Consider the following 9,681-nt stretch of genomic DNA (forward strand, 5'->3'; position numbering starts at 1 on the left):
TATATATATATATATACATATACAAATGTGTGTGTGTGTGTATGCACCCACATACACGCACTCATGTACATATACACATACATATATTTATTATACATCTACAAATACACATCTCTTCCTTGCATTCCCTCCAACACACACATACACACACTGCAGTTCCAGTTTCTCAAGTCACTCTCTCTCTCTCTCTGTTTTCCTTTTCTTTTTTAATCAGTTGAAGTAGCTTGTCACTTGAAAACTTAAGTACTATTTTTCATTATGAATGTAAATGTTATATATATATATATCTATCTAAAATCTGTCTTTCATCTTAGAAAGCAAGTTTCCCATGCATAGTTGGCCATTTGTTGGAGTCTAGGACTTCTGCATCAGCAACCACTTGGTTGTTTTTGTTTGTTTTTCTGTTTTGTATTTGTTTTTGTTTTTGCCCCCCTTCCTCACATACTCCAGAAAACCCATTTCTAAGTGCTGTTATGAGATAGTATATCTTCTGTGCTATCTTGCATTGCTGTCATATTTGCATTGTGCGCGTGAGTGTTTGTGAATATACATACATAGTCATAGACTCATTTCCTCCCCCCCCCCATCACTGTAACTCTTAATTATATCAATCATGGTCAGGGGTGTAGTATAATTCAGGGTATGCTAGGTGAGCACCACCCAACCCACCGATGGTTAATTTCTTTTTATAATAATTCTATTCTCACAGAATCATGATATAATCTGGCTATAATTTGTTTTCAGATCTAAGCTAATAATACACATTCATAAACAGATTAAGTCAGTTTGAAGTTATGTATGGAAATAAATTAAAGTTTGCATTGTTTACAATTATACCAGTTGTAAGCTCTGCATGATGGCACACCCTATGACATACACCACTATCTACCACTCATCACAACCTTGCTGTATAGTTCTATAAATTTTACATTAAGCCATCACACCACATATCTTCACAATATTCATGTATATGAAATCATCCATCATTCTTACTGTGTTACATCATACCCAGCAACCTGCACATAGCTTTCATATTGCACACCATATTCTATGATATTCTAACACGCAACCCTTTTGCTCAAGTTTCTTGCCCGTAACACCTTGCTTGCTTGGCTTCGAGTCAAGTATGAAAAGCTTACTCAATGCCATAAGAAATGTCTTCACCCTGCCATGTTATATCTGACACTCATGTTGTAATCTCATAACTTCATCTACAATCTTCTTCAGTTCAAGATTATCTACTGGTTTTAATTGAAAATCAAATCTAAGTGAATGTATGTGTGCGTATGTATGCAAATCATTGAAGTGTATACAAGGTGTATTGCAAAAATCTATCTTGATATTATATATATTATACATCATTGGAGCTTTACATATGGGTTTTTACACACCTCGATGTAGCGGTCAGTTTTGATTCAGAGTCGGAACAGTTGTAGTTGTATTCTTTACACTGTAGAGGAAGATACCAACATCATCACATTCCCGATGTAGCATTTTGTCTTTAAGGACAAATTCATTCATAAATCTAAATATTGATTACTAAACTGAGATTTTTATCCTAAGCCAAACTTTTGACAGTGTTCTCTCTGGAGCATCCTCAAGCAGCATTGGTGCTACTCTTGGAGTTTTCATATTCTCTAGATCTGACATCTGTATTCATATATTTATAATTGAGATATGACTATAGTATCCTAATTTGTTTTAAAGTTGATTTTATCTTTAATTACTTATACAGTCAACTGTCTTGTGTTATAGAATCAGATATTAGTAGAAATGCATTTAAAATGCTTGATATGCATTTTTAATTTAAATTATCTTTGTACTGTGTAGCACAAGTTAATTAGTAAGTGAAGTTTCATTGACACTTTTCACTTGCAAATTCTTTAAGTTTTTGGCATTTAAAAAAACAAAACAACAAATATTGTTTTTATTCTCCAAGGCCCTGACTGCAGTTAAATGGATGTTATTGCCACTCTGTCTGAAGATGAACCTGTCTTGATTTATCTTTTGATGTCAACTGGTGTGTATGTGTTGTTTAAATTAAGTGTAAAAGCGATGTGCTTTGTAACATAGTCTAGAGCTTTTCATTGTACATTTGGCTAATGAATTTGTGTGTACCTGAGAGAGTGAGATAGAATACTCCCCCCCCACCTCCACCACTGCCATTGCTAGTTGCAAAGGTTTTATTTTTTTTACCTATTTTTATCTGTGTGTATGTATATGTGTGTGTGTATATATATATATATATATATATATATATAGATTATGTGTGTGTGACATAATATGGCTGATGTAACAATTCTAACAAGCATTTGATTCAGGTATTGCAGTTCTTTTTTTTTTTTCCTTAAGGTATTTTGGTACATCAGAAAACTTCACTATGTACAGTATATTTTTGAACTTGTCATTGGTTCTAAACTTGTATTAGCCACCATCACAATCTAGATAGCAGTGCAGAGTGAAAGCAGATCTTTCTTATTTCTCTTCCATCATATCTTCAACTTTACTCTTTCATTGTATTTTCTTAACATTAACTAAACACACCTTGACTATTGTCACTCCATCATCACTTCATCTCTCTCTCTCTCCCTCAAAACATTTTACCATCTCACAACAAAATCACTCTCAGCTACCACCATCAGCTCTGACTATCATTAATACTGCTACAACTAATAATATTACTGCTATTATTACTTCTACTCCTACTGCCACCTCTAACACCACTATTTATTTATTCCAATAATGATTGTATTGGGTTACTTTGAAATCTAGTCATCGGAAACTGTCCAAAAGTTATGCATTAATCACATAAGTGAATTGTTATAGACACCCAGTTTTATTATTCTTTAATATTCACACATACTGTGTGTGTGTACACACACACACACACACACACAAACAAATGTGTATTTATACAGCCTTGTATGTATGTAAATACATATACAGATTCATGTGTGTGTGTAAAGTATGTGTATGTATGTATGTGTGTGTGTGTGTGTATATATATATATATATATATAAAATATATAGTTACATATATAATTCATTTGAATATCATTCATAAGTACACCTATTCATGCACACGCATACACACAGTACAAAGATTGTAGTTTTAGTTTGTTTTTATTTATTTATGATTTTTTTCATCTTCTGTTTTGTTTTTTTATTTATTTATTTCTTTTTATTTGTAAATCAAAAATCAATACTGCTTGGAACAAAAACAGAAATGGATTTCAAAAAAAAAAAATTAAAATAAAAACCAAAAAAGTTACAATAAAACTGGAGATATAAAAAAAAAACCAATAACAGCAAAAAAACCCCACCATGCTTAAAGTCAATTTTTTTTTTCTTCCTTATCATGTCTCTAACTGGCCATTTACAAACTGACAAAACAACAACATCTACAGTATATATATAATAAAATCCAATGAAACGAAATAAAAACAAAAAACAAAACTTGCTGTTGGTTCATGGGAATTATTTTGTTACAACTCCATGGTAACAAGGAAATGTTTAATTACATAAGTGATTATTGTATTTTTCTTTTGTTCTTTTTAGATTTTAATTATCTTTGAGTTGATTTGTTTGCTTTTTTAAAAATGACAATAAATGAAGTCTGTGTGAGAATTTGTATGTGTGTGTGTGATTAGTACAAAGAGTATTTAATACATGCATGTACACACACACACACACATGTCAAGTTTTTTAGGAATACTGAGTTGAAAAACCCTTTGAGAAAAAGTTGAAGGTTGCTTGTGGGACTTGAACCCACACCTCCTGTAGACATGACAAGTGTTCTGCCCCTGGACTAAAGTAATCCTTTGAACATCTGTATCCATTTCAGAAACCATTTTTACCAGTGAGAATTCTATGTTGCTGACATTATAAGAATTTAGAAATTTCAAGAACATGAAATTCTTTTAGTTTATACACACCCTCTGGTGCAGGCATGGCTGTTCGGTTAAGAAGCTGTCTTTGCAACCAAGTGGTTTTGGGTTCAGTCCCACTGTGCAGCACCTTGGGTAAGTGTCTTCTATAATCCCAAGCCAACCAATGCCATGTGAGTGAATTTGGTAAACAGAAACTGTGGAAGCCTATCATATATGTGTGTGTGTGTGTGTGTGTGGCCTCCTTCCGTTGCTTGACAACCAGGGTTGGTTTGTTCCAGTAACTTAGCAGATATGAAGGTACAATTCATAGCTGTATCATAAGTGATGTTCTTCATGTACATTTGTTAGAAGTCTCAGTTTTAAATCTGTGTGCGTGTATTGAAATATGAATTAGAAGCAGTGCTAGTGTTGTAAAAATTATCAGCCACATATACTCAATGTATTTGTCTCACTTTTTTGCCAGCAGGCTACAGGTTAGCATGGTAGGGATGACTCCCCTCAAAACGAGATGTTAAAATCCATGAAAGTCATAGACAGGCGAGACAATCTATCTCAAATTCAAGAGCAATGGACATTGATGTTTTACCATTTTTGTGGCTTATCACATTCCTGAACCGACCTGGAGGCAGACTGAATCACTAATCCATGGCTATATACAAATAGTGTAAAAGCCATTTGCCAGTATGCCTTAATGGTGTATACATAAGAATAAATTCAAATATGAATTAGAAGCAGCGTTAATGTTATAAGCATTATCGACCACATATTCAATGTATGCGCTTTGCTTGTTTGCCAGTAGGCTGCAAATTGGCATGGTGGAGATGACTCCTTCAAAGTACCAGGGTGTTAAAACACATGAAAGTCATAGATTAGCGAGTCAATTCACCCCAAGTCCCATTCAGAAGTGTTGGACATCAAATTTCTGCCGTTTTTGTGGCTTAGCCTCACATACCTGAATTGCCAGTCAATGACAATATACATTGTAAAAACCATTTGTTGGTATACCTTGACAATGCATACATAAGAATAGATTGAGATATGAATTAGAAGCAGTGCTAATGTAAACACTATTGAACACATTCTCTGTGTATGTGCTTCGCTTTTTTGCCAGTAGGCTGCGACTTAGTGCAGTGGGAATTACTCTCTGAAAGCACTGGGTGTTAAAACACCTGAACAGTATAAACAGGTGTGTATATATATATATATATCGAAGTAAGCACATAAAATGTGCAACAAAGTGGAAAAAAGAGTACTCAAATACCAGAGGTAGAGTAATATGCTTTATTTAAAAGCAGCAGAAATATAACAAAAGACTGTTACTCTGAGTTTCATGTTCCCGTTCATCTAACAAAACTGTCCAATGAACGGGAACGTGAAACTCAGAGTAACAGTCTTTTGTTATATTTCTGCTGCTTTTAAATAAAGCATATATATATATATATATATGTGTGTGTGTGTTCATATTTAAAGATGGATATATATTAATTACGCTTAGTTGCTTTTATTGAAACAGTTCCCTATACATGATTGAAATTATAGATCTGATTAAAAAAAAAAAAACCTTTGTCTCAATCTAACTGTCAGATGTTGTGAGATCATTAGAGTGTTAGTAATGAGATAGGAGAAATAGTGATGGGTTGTAGACCCAAAGAAGTTATAGGGACACTTTTGGGTGACCATATGACAAATCTCTGTCACTAACATTACTTTGTATTGACCTTGGAGCTGCTACATGTTTGGTTTACCTTCTATAAATATGATCATTCCACAGACCACACCTCCACTCATGTTTGAAAAAAGTTCATATTTGGTAATGAGGTCAGGTCTTTCATTTCTTAGACAGGAAAAAGATGACGATCATGTCTGCTTGATCAAGGCTGACCTGGGGCTAAACTACTACTACTACCACCTTCACCTCACCTTCATTAAGAATATTTCAGTGAATTATTTTCATTATTAATATCACCAACATGATTTTCTATGTGGTTGTTAGACTTGCTAGAAGTAGCAGGCAAATTGCCATCAAACCACATCCTACCATTTTAAAAAGCAGGCACATCAGATAATGTAGTCCAAGGTACATTATTGCCTTTTATCACAGTTCTGTTTAATCAGGACTAAAATGCAGTTAAGCAATACCAGCAATAACATCATTTTCTTTTAATATGCTTACCAAGGGATGCAGCCATCGAATGTAAGGTATTTCACAATTGCCACAGTCGTCACAGCTATCAACACCATCATCAACCTGACTATTGCTGTCTCTGTCATATGACCACAAATAGTACTAATGCACTCACCACTACCACTATATCCATCATTCCCAGATCACCAACTACCTTCCCTCTTCCTTTACACAATAAGCTTGTCTGTATCACTACTGTATACTCTGCCACAGTGCACTACTCCATCTTCTTAGTATCAGCAATTAAACTCAAGCCCATATTCTTATATTTATTCCCGCCCATGCTCTGCAGCCTTGGTGTTTCTCTTAACCTTTTTGATACCACCCCATCTAAGACTACTCCCTGGTTCTATGATACAAACTTTCTGCTATAGAGTGTTTCTAAATTAAAACCTTCCATCAAAATGTCAATGTTAATTTGCATTTCAAGCACCAGCTTAATAATGAGACAATTATTTTACTAAATACTTCCACTATTTTAAAAATTGGCTGAACCAAAAGCAGTGTGTTTCAACAAATATAGCAACAGAAGTTTGTTTCAACCTTGGGCTCCTATTTCTCTCAGAAGATGCATGCACACTTACCTTACAGAGCAACACCTCAGATGTATCAAAGTAAAAATGATCAGACCTTGTACAAAATGCAGGGGAAAAAAACTGACAGAAATAGTAGTGAATGGCAGAAATCAAAGAACACTAGTTCAGATACCTTGGATTATCTTAATGATATCACTTTACATTCATATCCTGTCATGATCAACTTTGTTTTCCATCTTTAAAGTCAATAAAGTACCAAATATAGTACAGCTTATTACCTGGGGGTTATTTGCTATAAGTGTGAGAAAAGTGCTACATTTTCAATCCCCACAGTGCCTAGTCTTCAAAGCTCCAGCATTCTTGGCACAATTGGGAAGCTTGTCCAACTGTGATGAGATACTACTCTGCTGTGATGCCTTCTCCCATACCAGATAGTTTAATTTTAATGTGCTGTCATCATGCCTTTATTACTTTGTGTTAACACCTGCCCACCTAAAGTGCAACACCATTGTGCAATGAGTGTCAAATACAGTTCACTCTCACTAGCATCACTGTCCCTTGCTTTGCTTGTAATGCTTATGCCTTTGAGGAATACATGACTGTTGCAGCTCCCTGTTTCTTCTCCCTGTCTTTAAAAACTGATGCTCGAGGATAGAAGTAAACAAAAAATAATAAATCTGGTTTTAATATTCCTGACTGAAGGTAAGACTTGAGCTAACACTTCAGAAGTATATGAACGTTACAATTTATTTTAAAAATTATAACAATGAAATGTAATCATTTTATTTATCATTTAACTGCTAAATGGTTTCCTGAAATATACATAAGATCTGTAATTCCTAAGATATCACTCCCCCCAACTTGCTCTATTAAAGTTGGCCTTGAGCTTAATCAAAAGTAATCATTATTTTTATTGTTATCATTGGGGGTAATTTGGCAGAATTTGGAGAGTACCAGACAAAAGACCTACCTTTATATTCTGAGTTAAAATCTCAAAATCAGTGAGCCAATAAGTATTTGTTGCAATGCTGGGTTTGCTTTAGTCAACTCCTTTCTCACCCCACCAAGTTTATCACCTTGCGACAGCGTTAGAAAACATCATCATCATCAATATGGTGAATGGCAGAAACAGTAGCATTCCAGATTAAATGCCTTGCAATATTTATGGTATTCAAGGCAGTGAGCTGGCAGAAACATTTGAACGCGGGGCGAAATGCTTCGCGGTTATTTCCTCTGCCGCTACGTTCTGAGTTCAAATTCCGCCAAGGTCAACTTTGCCTTTCATCCTTTCGGGGTCGATTAAATAAGTACCAGTTACGCACTGGGGATCGATGTAATCGACTTAATCCCTTTGTCTGTCCTTGTTTGTTCCCTCTATGTTTAGCTCCCTGTGGGCAATAAAGAAATAAATATTTATGGTATTTTACAATTTTTGAGTTAAAATCCATCAGGATCAGTCAACTTTGCTTATCAAATCCCTCAGCATTTCCTCATTATCAAGGATGTGTCCATTTCTGTGATTTTTTTCACCACTCTATGGCTATTTGGTAGTAAACTGGGTCAGTGTAAAGAAGAAGCTGCAAGTTCAATCCTCATAGTGATCAACTTTCAAAGCCCTAATATCAAAATTGTGTTGAGACAGTGGGGGAAACCTGTTCAATTCTAGAGGGATTCTCGTCCTACTGACTGCTGTAGTCTTCTATGATGCTTTCTCTCAAAGCACAAAGACCAATGGCAGCCTGTGACACTACTTTGGTAGCTGTTATTTTTAGTTTTGCTGGGTTCTCACTGAAATCTTCCCAAGGAACAAACTTGATGGGTTTAGCGATTGCCAATGTTTTGGCCATGGAACAGACTGTGGAGGTACACATTACCACAGCCAGTAACTGAAATACTCCATGCATTTGGTATATTCACATGCCAGATGAAATAAAAAAATACAGCACAAATGCAAAGTTAAATCTATCGCGCCTTCTTCCTAAAACATTTGTGGTTTATTCTAATGATAGAAAAGTGCTTGTTTTGTCTATCATCTGCTCAACATCCCACCTTCTTCTACTGTAATTTCACCTTCATCTACTCAAACTGCCCTGTTTTTTTGTTTTGTTTTTTGCTGAAAGAAAGCTATTTTGGTTGGAGTATTTTAAAAATTTTCTTTTCTCCCTCAATTGCTGTCATGTCTTCACTATGTGAAAACCAGTCTGAATCAGCCAACATCATGTCTTAATAATTTAAAAAACCTCCACTATGACCCTACCTTCTCACACTGAAACAAAAATTTTAAAAAAATAAAAATAAATAAATAAACGTTTTCCCTATTTCTCTAGACACACAAATCTCCCCGGTCCGAACATGATTTGCCCCACCCCCCTCCATTTTTCAATGTGTTGAAAAGAAAATTTAAAGTTGCTGAAATAATAAATGAAATAAATAAAAATATATCTTCTTTTACTTATACATACATATATATATATATATATTTTTTGTGTGTGTTGTTTGTCTCAATCTTCATTATAATGAAATAACAGAGTGAGTTAAGTAATTAATTAACGATAGTTATCCCACCTAGAAATGTTAGCAGGAATCAGATTAGGGAAGCAATAGAAAGATTGTGTGTTTTATTATGAGGTTAGAGGTTAACTAATATTTCATTAATGAGATCTTTCGCCAGAAGTGGTTTTACTTAGCCTGAGTCAGCTCTGATCAAGATTTAAGATCAAAAGCATCATCCTACCTTTTTTTTTTTTCAGCCTAGAAGCAGTCAATCAGGATCACTTCAGCATTTTTCTGTTCTAAGACTGCAGGGTTTGATTTGAAGGAGATTCGAACAGTATCTCTAGCAGGTTTAACAATCATCAAGAAGCTCCATACTGGCACATTTTAACAGAATAGAATGGTATTGTATTACAGACCTAAATCTTGTTATGAAATCTTTTGGGAACATCACATATTTTTTATTTTATTTTTTTTATTATTATTATTATTATTATTATTATTATTATTATTATTATTATTATTATTATTATTATTATTATTATTATTATTATTATTATTATTATTATTATTATTA

General features: G+C 34.2%; 1 long non-coding RNA gene across 1 annotated transcript in view; it reads left to right on the forward strand.

Annotated features, from left to right (window-relative positions):
- Positions 1 to 12: 12 nt before the first annotated feature.
- Positions 13 to 9,681, forward strand: part of LOC106870957 (uncharacterized) — a 13,379-nt gene continuing 3,710 nt past the window's right edge. The window contains exons 1-2 of the long non-coding RNA XR_008264120.1: positions 13 to 4,022; positions 9,362 to 9,507. This is a non-coding gene — a long non-coding RNA (uncharacterized LOC106870957). The remainder of the gene's footprint in view (positions 4,023 to 9,361; positions 9,508 to 9,681) is intronic.

This window comes from Octopus bimaculoides, chromosome 5 (genome assembly GCF_001194135.2).
Source record: "Octopus bimaculoides isolate UCB-OBI-ISO-001 chromosome 5, ASM119413v2, whole genome shotgun sequence".
Classification (NCBI taxonomy): domain Eukaryota; kingdom Metazoa; phylum Mollusca; class Cephalopoda; order Octopoda; family Octopodidae; genus Octopus; species Octopus bimaculoides.